This window comes from Fukomys damarensis, unplaced genomic scaffold (assembly GCF_012274545.1).
Source record: "Fukomys damarensis isolate Sample0158 unplaced genomic scaffold, DMR_v1.0_HiC HiC_scaffold_21, whole genome shotgun sequence".
Taxonomy (NCBI): domain Eukaryota; kingdom Metazoa; phylum Chordata; class Mammalia; order Rodentia; family Bathyergidae; genus Fukomys; species Fukomys damarensis.
In genome coordinates this window covers 26,230,842-26,245,021 of record NW_022900933.1, presented here as the reverse complement: position 1 = coordinate 26,245,021, position 14,180 = coordinate 26,230,842, and the positions used below count along the sequence as shown (strand labels likewise).

The 14,180-nt window shown below is 37.3% G+C and overlaps 1 protein-coding gene across 4 annotated transcripts in view; it reads right to left on the bottom strand.

The window, feature by feature from the left end:
- Flrt2 (fibronectin leucine rich transmembrane protein 2) overlaps nucleotides 1-14,180 on the bottom strand; it is a 90,599-nt gene that overhangs the window by 71,850 nt on the left and 4,569 nt on the right. The gene's annotated exons all lie outside the window — the stretch shown is intronic.

Sequence of the window (14,180 nt, the reverse complement as noted above, 5' to 3'; positions counted from 1 at the left end):
AAAAAAAAAAAAAAAAAAAAAAAACAAACAATAAAAGGTAGAATCAGAATCCCATCTACATGACCAGTTACATGAAAGTACTCATGTAACACTAAATTTCATTATTTTAAAGTCTCTCTGTCACCCTATAATAACTGAATATTAAACTTTCAGAAATCTATTTCCTGAACATTTTCATAGAAATTCCACTAATGACTTAGTAATATACAGTTATGGAATAGGAAGGGCCTAACCCATTTGCATACATGTAGAAAAGACAAATTGAAGCTAAATCATCAGGATAATTATTTTTGTTAAAGATCATTCATATATGAAATATTAGAATTTTTCCATGACAGTTCTTTCAGATTTTCCAAGTGTGTTATAGTAGCAAATTGATATCCTTCCATATCAAAGGAAAAAAAAATACACTCAAGTTGAAGCTCTAATGATAACTTGTTTTAGGGTTAAAAAACTGCACTCAATAGATCCTGCTTTATCTTCTAACATTGCATTTCCAGATTGTTGATAAGCCTTTAAACTGGAATCTAGATAAAAGCTAAAAAAAAAAAAGCACTGACTTCTGTCCAAGCACACAAAAAAACGTTTAAAAATATAATTTTGCTTAATTGCAGAATTTGAATAGTTTGGGGCAGTACCAATATCATGCAGAAAAAGAAAAAAATATTCATTGGCTAATTATAATTATATTGATAGCTTATACTAAATAGAATGAAATGTGTCCCATATCACATACTATTTACCACAGTGCAAACTGGATGGAATGTGTTATTCTGCATCCTTCTTTGCGATGGTTCTCACTTTCTCTACCTGTTTCCTAATAGACATTCCCCAGGGCTCTGTAAGAGTAAATGTTCATTCTTAGAAGCTCTTACTTGAGAATTCCACCTAGTGGGAACACTCATAGCTGTGTCCCCACAGAATACATCGTGAACGTTGCTATTTTCTCATTTAGAGTGACAAGCTGAAATGTAGTAGAAAAATACTCTTTTTTCCTGTTGATAAGCCTGACTCCTCTACAGGCAGTTATTTTTAAGAGCACTTTGCTTGTGTAATTCCTTTCTAATGATTCCTGATATCGACTATTTTGGAGATGGCGAAATGACTGGAAATAACACCCCTCCCCTGAAGGAGAGTGATTTATTTAAGGGTTCTTCAACAATGAGTGCCCTCATTGCCACAGAGTGGTGACTACTTCCAAGATCTCTTTATCCTCCTCTAGACACGGAAATAAATAGTTATGAAGAAATTGAGCAAGATTCAGTGTGGCTCCACAGAGAGCCTTTGAAGAAAACAGTCAGCAGTCTTAAAGGACCATCTCATCTATGCAGGGAAAAGCAGCTGTTTACCAGCCATAACCTTCCTATTGTTTCAAGTCGGATGACAGGGGAAAGGCGCCAAAGCACACTGGAATTTGATTTGCACCTGCTATCACCTAACCTGTACACCAAGGATGGTCCTATGAGTACTTTTATTTCTACTTAAAAGTTGAAAAAACAGACCCCAAGGTAAAGAAACGTGCTCAAGCAATTCTTGCTGGTTGGGTCATCTAAATCCAAACTTCCTGGCCTTATCTCTCCCCCATTCTATGTCTTCATACAGAGCTTACTTTTTACTACACAGGTAATAAAAAGTGCATGACTATAGCACTTTTCAAAACATCCAGATGTCTTCAAAGATTACAACAAGCTAGAGCCTATGGTTTACAATATTACAAGCATCTCTTTCAGAATAAACTACCACACCACTAATTTTGGCTATCAAGCCACGGTTATAAGAATCCAATTCAACATAATCAACTTCTAATGCCTCTGATTATTTCTATTTGCTTTTGCCTAGAGGCTTGGAAAGAGTACAGGTTCTACAAATATAAACAGAGGGCTCATGATGCAGCTGGAATGTTCTACCTTCCTGTTTTGAAATCAAGAGACTGCACTGACTTGAAAAAACTATTCCATGGAGAGAACAAAGGGACCTTTTCTATTACATCATTTAAAATATCATATACATCATAGTTGTTTGTACAACTTAATAAATACTAATTTATTCAATATTTACAACCCAATGGGAATAAGTATACATAAAGATGGACACAAGATTGAACTATTTGTAAGTTTTGTGGAGGTGGCTTGTGGATGGACATGTGAGTTCAGGCTACTCCTCGTTTATCAGACATGGTTTTGTCCAAAATGAGCTGACAGAGCATGGAGACTAGGTATTTGCTGAAATTTTATACCCAAATCCAGCCCACTATAAATACAAAAGTAAAAGCCTACCCTAAGTTTATTTCAGAAAGAGGCAAAACAACTTTCTTTGGAAAGTTAAGGAAAAACTTCAGAAAGAGGTGTTTGAGTGTTGGACCCGAGTCAGACATAAGCGCATAATAATGGGGAGAAGTATTACAGACACAAGAACAGCAAAGCATCAGGTCACTGCTGTGCAGGTCAGGCAAAGAGACATGAAGGGAAGCACACACACATGGAGGCTTCACATTAGCCAAAAGCAGAAGCAATGTGAGAAGGGAAAGGAGGACATAATTTTTTTCTCAAAATGCATAAAACTTGTGATAGAAAACATGAAGAATGAAAAAGAGCGATAAAGGTGACTCAAAGTAGTGATCCTAGTCACCATATCTTTTTGTTTCTTTGTTTGCTTTTTGTTTTTTGAGACAGGGTCTCACTATGCAGTTGAGACTGACCTGGAACTCACTATATAGCCCGGGCTGGTCTCAAACTCACAGCGATGCTCTTGCCTCAGCCTCGCGAGTGCTGAGATTACAGGCATGCGCCATCACGTCCGGCTTGTAGGCACCATATCTTGTTCCGTGGAGAAATGTGAGTAAACCATGGGAAGAAGTAAATAAATGAAGAAGTAGGCTACTTAACTTTAGCAGTATTAATGATATTTGCATGTGAAGAACATGGGAAAATAACCGAAGGGTCTTAATTACCATTCTGGAATTCAAAAAAGCATGACATTTGTATGGGCGCAGGTGAGCACATCGACAGAAAGTCAAAGGGGAAGGGATTCTTAAAAATCCAGTTCAACGTGGTGAAGACTTGAAAGCTCATATTATGCTTCTTTTCATATTTTCATTGTAAAACTAGCCTTTCCCATCCCATTTCTGGATCATCTTTTTTTAACCCAATAAAAGTCTACCAACAGAGCAATTATATAGCTGGAGAGAAGGCGCACATATGACCTATTTATAACACAGTCAATTCTACATTATCCCCAGGGCCTCAGAGACTACACACTTTACACTATTATCTGTCCTCTGGTCATTTCATTGTCCATTATCACTTCCACAGGGAAAAAGAGGTGAATCTTAAATCAATCCATTTTACTATGTATTAGTAGTGCTGGTAAGAGGGTAATGGAGAAGAATGGAAAGTCCTTTTCCAATAAACATAGTCCTTGATGCACTGTTTTGTTTTTTTTTCTAGAGGTGTTCATGAGTCGTGAAAATGTATTAAAAGTTGCCACAGTTTATTTTCAAGTTAGTGATTTTTTTTTCTTTTTTTACCAGTCCCATCTGACAGAAATACAGGTGGGCTCAAGGGTCTTTGTACTACAGCGTGATTTCTTAGACACTTATCTATTAAACAATTATTTATCAAAACAGTTTAATATATGAGCTAAAATGTTGGTTAACATCTTTTCATTCATACTTACTGGACAGTGAGCCATTAATTCTGGATTTGATTTTAAGTAAAAGATAAACTCTAGCATTGATTCAGGAAGTCATGTGGTCCATACTTGTCCTATAAACATAATATCAATAACTATAAAATACACTGTTACTATTTCAGTTTCCCTGTGTTCAAAATGGAGCTGTAAGTAACATTAATCAGCAGAATCATCTTTAAAGGGGCTTTGTGAAAACTTAATTGTGATGATATGTATAATGGCATGAGTTAACATTTAAAAATCCGGGGTGGTATAATCTCCCAATATGTAAGGATCGTGACTCTCAGGTGTCGGCCCCTGTCTTTCCCACTGGAATGGAAAAGTGTTGCCTACATATCAGCAGCCCAGAAGGAAACAAGGACCAAGGAAGGGGCATATCAAAACATATTGCATCCTCTTCTGCTCTTTCAGCCCCTGAAAACTGCCGAAAATGGGAGGGTAATAGAGTATGTTTAAGGTATATTTATAAACATACCACTTGCAGGCAAGTCACTTCTGCCCATTAATTCATAATTCACTGGCAAAATAGAGAAGTGTTATTAGAATTGTCTTTTGGTCAATAAGAAAGAACTATAGGCCAAATTCTGTGACCATGATGGTTAATGATTCAGTCGTATTAAACCATGTAAGTTTAGAATTTATTCAAACCTTTGCATACCCTTTGCTGTACTTAATGTGCAACTTACTCTAATTGAATCCTGCTGGGTGGAGACAGAGTAGCTAGGGAGTTGTGATTTCTAGTCTTCTTCTCCCTGGAGGGACATGGCTCCTCAGAGGAATAATTAGGAAATAATAAACCCAGGATAAAATAAATGAGCACAACTTTTCACAAGTTCTTTGCTCCCTTTAATTCTGCCAAGGCAGATACACAACCAAGAAGACACAATGAGCCAAAGTTCCTAGATTCAGGGGGCCAAGACAGACATCACATTATAATACAAAACAGACGAGGGTCCTACAAAGCTTCAAACAAAATGCTAAGGGAGCTCAGAGAAAGGAGTGATTAATTTAAACAGGGAAGGGAGGTGGCATTCATGTGCATTTTACAGAGAAAAGTCTGCCAAAAGGAGAGGAAAGGACATGGAAAAAGTAAACAGTACAGGAAAGGCTAAGTTTAGCAGATCTCCTCATACCTTCTGTTGAACATGGGTCCCCTGCACAGAAGAGATGCTTGAGAACAAGGTGTGTGGGATAGTTTGAAATCCAGATGTGCACGGGTCTCAAATGACAACACATTTAGATGCGCTTTATCCAGAGAGATGGGACACTCAAAGAGGTAAGTGACCAAAATAATATAATGTGGTTTGTGTATTTTTAAAATTGAAATCAACTCTGTAAACACCAAAAACATTATGATGGATGGGGGACCCCAAGGGTAGGGGACAACACAGGTCACTGTGGTTCCCAAGAGTGAAGCTAGTCCTGATATCTGACCTCTGTGCAGGTTCTTTTCTGGAAGAGTGGAGTTTAACTGAACAGTATTTCCTAAGTGGTGAGAGAGACACACTAACAAAGTACTTTCAGAAATTCCCAGCTGATTCGCAACTAGATGATTATACAACAACTAAATCTCTGGGTCAGAAAAAAAAAGATCTTTCTAAAAATTATCCAGGTCAATAATTTCTAATCTCGGGGCTCTCAAGAATCCTCAGCCCCAGGCTTTATTGAGACCTTAATAAGTCAGAAAGTGCAGGGATAGGGCTGAGAAAGCTAGAACTTTAATCAATTGCTCCAGTTAATTTGAGTAAATGAGACAAGTTTAGGAAAGGGAAATTATAAGCCAAACCATCAGACTTCTTTGTGCACAGGGATGGGGTCTTTGAAAAAAGTATCCCGAACACCTATGAGGAAACAGCATGGTCCCGGGCACATGGCAGAAACTCAACTATTCCTCAGTCCTCAGTTCCAAGCTCCTGACTTGAACGGATGTCTGCCTGGCATTCCTTGGAGACTAAGATTATTAGAACGGCGTTTTAAATTCCATTGCTGTCAGCACTACTGGACTTGCTCCTTACCTATTTGGGTAAAAAAATATTTTTCAGAAACCATTCCCAAAGAATTTTAATCTCTCTTGCATTTGCTAAAGTAGCAAAACAAGGTCTTATTGTTTTATGTTGGGTTTCAGAAGCTACTTACTAAGATGTTAGCAGCTTATAAAGTATACTCCAGTGCCTGTTCCTTGCTACTCCAATTTGATTAATTATATGTATTTATATCACGTTATATATTATGTGATCTTAATGGGGAAAGCTACCGTGTTTTCCAACTTGGAGGTCTAGAGTATGCCTAATGTCTTGTGAAATGCAGCTTGGCTACCTGAATAAATGTACAGATTCGTAGTGTTTTTTTAAGTAAATCTCGATTCCTGAAAAGAACGCATATATCAGATAATAAAGATAAATTAATTGTATATTTTACTAGTGCATTTGACCAGTGCTTATTTGTTCAGAAGCTTTTGCTACAGAATCAGGGAGAAACTCCTTCACTTAAATTAATTGAACATCACCTTACGAAGGAAATATTTTCACACTGGACTGATAAGCCAGAAGCATCATTCCACTTCGAATGCCTATTGTTATACAGGCATAGTATGATCAGTCTGCAAAGACAGAAGAAGCGTTAACAATAATTTTTGCGTTAATCTTCTACAATAAACTATTTCGATGAACGCCACAAGTCATGTATGAAGTGAAACGTGGGAAGCAAGTGTTTAAAATTCGCTTGGATAAAAATCTCTGTACCTTGGCAAAGACATAACAACTACAGCTCCCTGTGCTGAGTCTTTGTCTAGACACAGAACTCCACATAAATCATGGACACTGGTCCTTGGAGGAAGGGTACATTCGGTGACCAAAGGCAGGTGGAGACAACCTTCCAATGAGAAAAGATGATGATTCCAATGAAGAAAAAAAAAAAAGTCATTAGGCAGAACCTACCTGATCCCACTTTGTTGTGCTTTTGCATTACAGTTTCTTTTCCTTTAAAAAAAAAAAAAGTCATTAGGCAGAACCTACCTGATCCCACTTTCTGCTGCCCTTGCATTACAGTTTCTCTTTTCCTTTCTCTTCCCTCTTTTGTGGACCTCCTTCTCAGATGATTGCCCCATATGAGACACCACTAGTTAGCTGTAGGTTCATTTTGTCACAGCATGAAATGCTCATTTCCTTGGTTGTCTTGTTCACATTCTATTTTCATGAACAATGAAACCATTTTATGGAAGAGGCTATATCATGTTCAATGAGTGAAAAGCCTTCTTTTGGTTTCTAGGGAAATGATAGAAATATCTGTAGACAACGAAGCTGACACAATGGAATAGGGATCATTTGGGGACAAAGTGACCTGCAATCAGCATTTATTAAGACCCTTCTTTGTGCCGCGAGAAATTTTACAGTTATCTTAATCGGAACAAAAGCTTTGTGAATAGAAAATATTTTTCTACATGCTTTTCTCCTTTTTTCTTTTCTCTCTTGTTTTGGCATTGTTTTTTGGTCTGGGGATTGAACCCAAGACCTGCTCATACTAAGCAAGTGCCCTACCACAAGCTACATTCCTAGGCCTCTCCATTTTCTAGTTGAGGAGACAGAGATTAAAAGACATTTGAAATTTGGTTCCATATATAAAATGAACAAGTGGCAGAGCCAGCATTAGAACCCTAGACAAGCTCCCTCCAAATGGAGTTTTTTTCACTGACACTTTTACTGCAGGCACACTTGCTGTAACAGTGCTGCCTGCACTATTTTTAGTCATGTATAAAACCAAGATGCAATCTGGTCCCATGCTTCCCTCTTCCTTCTCACTAGCCTGTTAACCTTGAGGAAAGGCTCCTGTCTTACCTATGTTTGCACTCTTTAGCCTCACTGCACAGCCAAGCCTGGGCTCTACGCCTGTTACAGGGTCAGTGCTACAAATCACCTCATGATTTAATGAGTGCTGTTTCCTCAGCATCTGGGATGCACTTCCTGCTTCTACAGGGTGTAAGATCTTTCTCAGGACCATGCCAATGACACAAATGTCTATTTTCTGGTTCCATTTTGTGCTTTTCTTCATTTAAAGTTTTCTTAATCTCCAATTTAAAACGATTTAGGTTATCTCATTATTTTATTGTATCAATGAGATAGGGGTTAAATTAGATTAGCATCACCTAGCTTTAGGGGGAAACAATCCTCCCTCTTCACATTACTTAAACCTTAATTTTGGACAATTTCAATTTAGACACAAATGCATTCTAAATCCCAGGGCATGTACCTAAAGATTCTTCTTATTTTATTAATGGAACTCCTCAGAGTAACAGAAAGCATTATCTTCCTTAAAATAGCATTACATCTTCCAACAATGCCAGAATGAAAGATAATTAGATTAATTTTGCCAAGCTACGAAAGCAATTTTTTAGTTTAGAATATATTTGTATGGCTATGTACTTTACAATGGACTACAAAAACACTTATCACATGAAAAAATAAAAGCAAGTTTCAGAACTTTCAAAAATAGCAAATCAGAAATGAAAGAGAACATTGTTGGATACAGATTTAGTACCTCAAATCAGTGACTGAAATGTTCATTCTGACCAAGAATCACAGTCTAATCATGTTCATACATTTTCAGATAAGCACTTCACACCTGCATGTGCTGTTGAAGCCTTCCACGGAGGAACATAAAATAATTAAGAGTTAACCTTTACAAAGTTCTAAATGTAACCAAATTAGCAAAATGAAATAAGCATGATCACTTTTGGAACACCTCAAATTAGTGTCTCACATCTGACAACTGTAACAACAAAACAAAATGGACAAATATACATTGTAAAAAACAAAAAAAACCAAAAAAAACTTTCCATTACAGTTTAGTGACACTAGTGCCACCAAAATAAGACCTATCTTTAGAATATATGTTAGCATCCTAATAAATCAAATCTTTATATTCACTGGTCTTAAATTCAGATTTGCCAACACGGTAAAAAGGTGGTCTTTTGTACCAGCGTGGCTTATTTTATAAAGCAAACATTTTTTAAAAGATCAAATTTTCTGTTGATACTGTTTTTGCAAAAGGTGCTGTATAGGTGGCTAAAGTTTAAACCCATTCAAAAATAGAAGCCACCTCTCTCAGGCGACACTGAAGAAATTACTTTCAAGAAAGATGCTCATGGAAACTATTTGTAAAAAATCCAGTTTCAATCAGCAAAACAAAGCTTCAAAGGAGGACAGTTAGGGCCTTGAACTCAACTCACCCTTCATGCTGGAAGAGGATAAAGGTACTTGTATAAAAGCAGAACAAAATCATAAAGGACAGTAGCTATCATTAGATGAATGCAAAAAAAAATATGTATGGGGGTCAACAGGTATATCAGAATTTGAATCAAGCTCATTTATGAGAAAAAAAGCTCCTAAAGGGCAGGGTCCTCTAGGTAAGTTATTGTCTAAAATACAAACTAGCCTATAGCAGCATGAAACATCATATGGTGATAAATGAATCAACTTCAATAAGACCTTTTTATGAGAATATAACACAATATTGTTATTGAGATATTTTAGCACACATTAATCTTATGTGACCTCTCCACAACTCTGTTGAACTCTGCAGAGAGGAAATTAAACCTCCAGGAGATTAAGCAATTCGTACAAGGTCAAATGTAGAAAGAACTATGCTGACATAAATATGCAGATTTTCTTTTCTTTTCTCCAAACTATTCCCTCTACTTCCCACTTAACCACCATGGTTAAGGGGCCAAATGCCAACATTGGGAAATTATTCACAACAGATAAATTGTCCAATACTGGCAAAACAGTGAATTCTATTATTCTCAATCTATGTATTTCCACCATTACATTTTTTTATCTTAATAAAAACATCCAGATCTGATCCTTTGAGGTGGGTTTATAAAGCATGAAACTCTTAAACTGTATCCAGAGATTTCTCCATCTGTGTAATAAAATGTCAAATAAATGTTCATCACAAATTCTACACAGTCAGACAGCTCTTCACTTCTTTGTTCTTCCAGTTTCCCAATTAGAAGCTAGGTGGTTAGGGCTTCCAAATTTAGAGACAGTTCTGTACAAGAAATGAAATTGTTTATGGAAGAACTAAGAAACCTAAGGGCTGGTGTATATGGGGTGGGGCTACAATATGTTTCAAAATCAATCTTAAAGAACAGCTGTCTGGACCCTCTATGGCCAATATTCATTCAAATTATTCACTGATCTCTCATGTCCTCTTTATCTAGTATGTGTGATGAGCTTTATAATTAATTCCCTGAATTATTTCCTTCTTCTAAGTACTGGAGTCCACATTCTGAAGCAATAAGGGAGAAACCTACCACAGAGGCTGTTTTGAAACTGGATTTTCATGACAGTGATACCCATAGGCAGCTGAGACTAAGAGTGACACTAGCATGTGAACCTATCTTGGGACTGATATGTTTTCCATTCAGCCACAGCCATGTGACCCTTGTGGACTTCAATGGACAGTACATTCATGAACAGATTTTAGGAACCACTCATCTTTTAGTCCCTGTTAAAGGTGACTTCAGTATTCTGAGGTCTAATTGTACCTATGTGCTTGAAGGTCTGATATTTTTCAGTGGGTTTAGAACCAAAAGCCTTCCAGTTCTTCAAAGGTATATATGGGAGATTCATGTCTATCTTGAAAGTTCTAATGAAGATAACTGAATATAATAATATGACCTGTAGATTGAGGAGAGGTCTTTATCCAGTTTTCTTGCACATTTCCTTTAAAGCAACCTGGGAAGAAAGTGAGGAGGGAAAAAAAACAAAGAAAGAAAAAAAAAATCTCTGCTCAGTCAGTTCTAATGAACCCTTAATGGTTAGCAGTCCCTGAGATTTATTTTTTGAATGCTTCCAAAAATGGCTGAGGTCTTTAACCATTAAGCTGCCAGGAAAAGTATATCCTTGTTAAGTATTAGCAGAATAACTGACCAGTGTTTGAGAATCATGAATGTGGCCTTTTGACTTCCCAAATTATATGAGGATATTTTCTTTGACCTTCCCTTATTACAGATAGGTAACAACCACACTGCTTTGTTCGGGCAACTCAGGACACATGGCACTGCATGCTTCTGCAGAAACACACCCCACATCAAATTAAGTTAGAGGTGGTATTTGAAAAATAAATAAATAACGGAGTTCCAATTCACTGCAAATGTTTCAGGAGGCCAGCAAGTGAGAAGCCTGCAAGAGAACGACTTCTTTTAGAAAGATGTTTTACAGGACTTTTTCTGCATCATTAACTCTTCTGGAATCCTGAACATAACATGATGAATTTCCCTAAAACGTAGCTACTGTTTAATTTTGAATCACTTCAAAGAGCCACAGCAGAAGGAATAAAAGAAAACCAAAAAAACTAGTAGATATAAAATTTGCCAAGAGGAAAAAAAAAAAAAAGCCATGAAGTTTCTAACAGATTTTAAGCATGTACTCAAAATACCAGTGATTATTTTGCTAATACAGTGTTTTACTGTTTCATGCCAGTGAACTAGGTCTCTGTATTCATCAGAACCCAGGATATTTTTATTACAATATTTGCATCATAGCTCTTAAAACAGGAACATACTTAAAACCTTGAAAAGAATCTCTGTCTGAAAAATGATTCCTGGGGTGTGTATGCATGTGTTTTACTATAAACAGATACCTAATTAGAGGTCACTTATTCCTGGATCTAGTAACAACATGCTGATATTTCTACTCCCAATGTGTACTTTCAGAAAAAAATACAATGTCACAAAAGCAAAGAAATGTGGCATGCAGAAAAGGCAGGAAAGTTGGCTGAGGTACTACAATGGTCGTTTAACCTGAAGAACACAAACTGGTCTTTTAAAAAAAATTGCCTAAAATCTGCCCAAGGGAAAAGAAAGAAAACCTCCTTAAAATTCCATATCCCCCACTATCACTACATCAAAAACCATCTGGAAAATGTCAGATTATGGTACCCACCCACCTAAAAAATTCAGTAAACTTAGCATTTAGAATAATCAACTAAAATTGCAATTTCTATTTGGATACACTCAGAAAACAAAGGAATCAGATTTTACAAGTCTCCTTAAAAAGGACCATGTGTTTACAAATGCCCTACACACACCCCACCTCGTCCTTGATCTCCACCACGACTTCACAGCAGAAGCAGAGCTAAATTTAAAGACATACGTGCAGCTACTATGAAGTCTAATTATCACATATATGTTCTGAGCGAGTCTCAAATTCCCCTTGTTATGTAAGCACTTAGAGGCAATAAAATTTCACTTATGTTCAGCAGCTTTGTGAGTCTCAAAACAACAGTCTATCCAACTATATAACCCTTTTACTGCCAGTGGACAGCTCTGGTGTTTTATTTATGTTCAACATATTGCCTATAGTATATAGAGAAACCATTTAGTGGACTTTATGAGCCCATCACATTTTATTACTGATATTAAATAGTATTATCCATACTGAACTCATTATTAAATCAAATTAGAAAAATTGAAATATTCACAAAGAACTACGAAGCTGATGGGCTTTCCCCTCAGATTGTCTGCAGACTGATAAGAAGGAAGAAAAACAATGAGTATTCACTTTTCGCAGATAGAGGTCACTAATGGACTGAATTTGAATCACTGTGGCAGAAACCACAAAGTTATGAAAGCAATCTAGTGAAAAATGAACTTAAATTAAAGTTAAAGTAAAGATACCAAAAGATGATTATGCAGACAGCTGTGAGCTGAATAGAAATAATATTCCATCACCTTGACCTTTCTTGAATCCTCTAAACAGAAACCTTATTGTAAAGCTCACAGTTTTTAACTTCAGACACTGCTGATCACAGAAGTTGTTTTTCCTTGCAAAGTACACATCTGAAGAGTCAAACTAAATGTGATGCTCACATTGAGTCTCTTCAGAAAGATGCTTCTGAAGTTGGACAACACTAGAGACTTCCTTGAAATCGCAACTTCAAACTCAGAAAATATAAGATTGCTTTAGGAAGATAAGTCTAAATCCTAAATCAAACTCTTCAGCAAGACAGAATATCAATGTAACTGAGCATCAGAGAAGGTTCATATTAGATCCAGCTGGTCAAAGTCAAACTCAGATAAGATCACATCATCTGAAACTTAGCATACAGGAAAAGCCATGACTGCCTTGGGGACTCCAGGATAGCCCAGTACAGCCACATTTGGGAATCTACTTTCTTTAGTTAGAAGCATCCCCTGGAATTTCAAAATCTGCAGTGAAACTACCGAAGTGTTAAGATACAGGCATTAAAAAAAAATACCTTACTAGCATTCTTCCATGCTAGGCTTGTAATAGGTTCTGCTACAGTACAGCTAGTCCAATTCTTTTTACAATTCCATGTACCCACTGGCAGAAACACGGAATAATATTTGAAATCTCATCTCCCAACCTCCTCCAGTCACAGGTATTTGCAACTCAACATGACAATATGGTGTTGGACTGTCATCCATGATTATTAAAATTTCTTAAATGGTTTAACCCTCTCCTGTCTCAGGATATGAGGAGGGAAGGGGGAAAAAAGTTGTTCTTTCAGGAGCAAGAGCTTTGTGAGGAAATAAGCAACTTAGCTTGGTATTGGTATCATCCAAAGATTTTCTTCTAATATGGTGGCCAGCTGATCATATGTGTCTGGCATATGTTGCTTAGTGATTTAAGAAGAAGAATCCAGTTCTAACATTTTATATACTGACCTAAAATTTTACATTCCTATTGCAACAACCAAATATATCCCTGGACAAATGCCAGCCTGCATTGTATTTACCTCAAATGTTTTGGGGATCCTTTCATCCTTTCATCAGAGCTTTAATAAGGTCGTAGGAGTTAAGCCCACAGACAATCTGGGTCCTGATATGGAAGACAGCCTTCATATGAGCTTTCAGCTGGGTGGGGGGAAGTTAGACATAATAAATTTAGCAATAAGCCCGTGAGCAAGTGGACATGCTCCAAAGCTCCCTGAAACCCTGTGTGATTAAAGAGCCTCCCAGCTGAATGGGGAGCAATAGCTCCCTTTAGAATAGGCTCTGCAGAGCAAATTCAGCATGTGAAGAAATCTAATCAGCACCTTGCACTCCTTTGCGAGTATTTACACGGATTTGTACCTTGCACGTACTTGATTAGCTTACTGTAAGCGTTACAAAGAGATTCCCTCCATTAAAATTAATCAAAAGCTCTCAGAAACTGCTTTTCATTCATAGGAGAAGGCATGATGAGTTTCCAGGTGAATTAATAATGATCATCATAATAAAGATGATAGCAGCTGTGAGGAAATTCAAAATTCTGCGGGGCGGGGGGGGGCTGCTGGAAGGGACCCTGGGGAGTTAGAGTTAGAATCTTTATGCAATAGGACTGAGCAGCAGTTACTTTCTTAGCCTGAGTAAGGTTGTGAGGGAAACTCAACTGTCTTCCCTGTGATGCCCTGGGCTCAAGCACACAGGGGCAGGCCACTCACTTCCCCGGCTAAGCAGGGCATCTCCCTCTCCCTCCCTCCCTGTT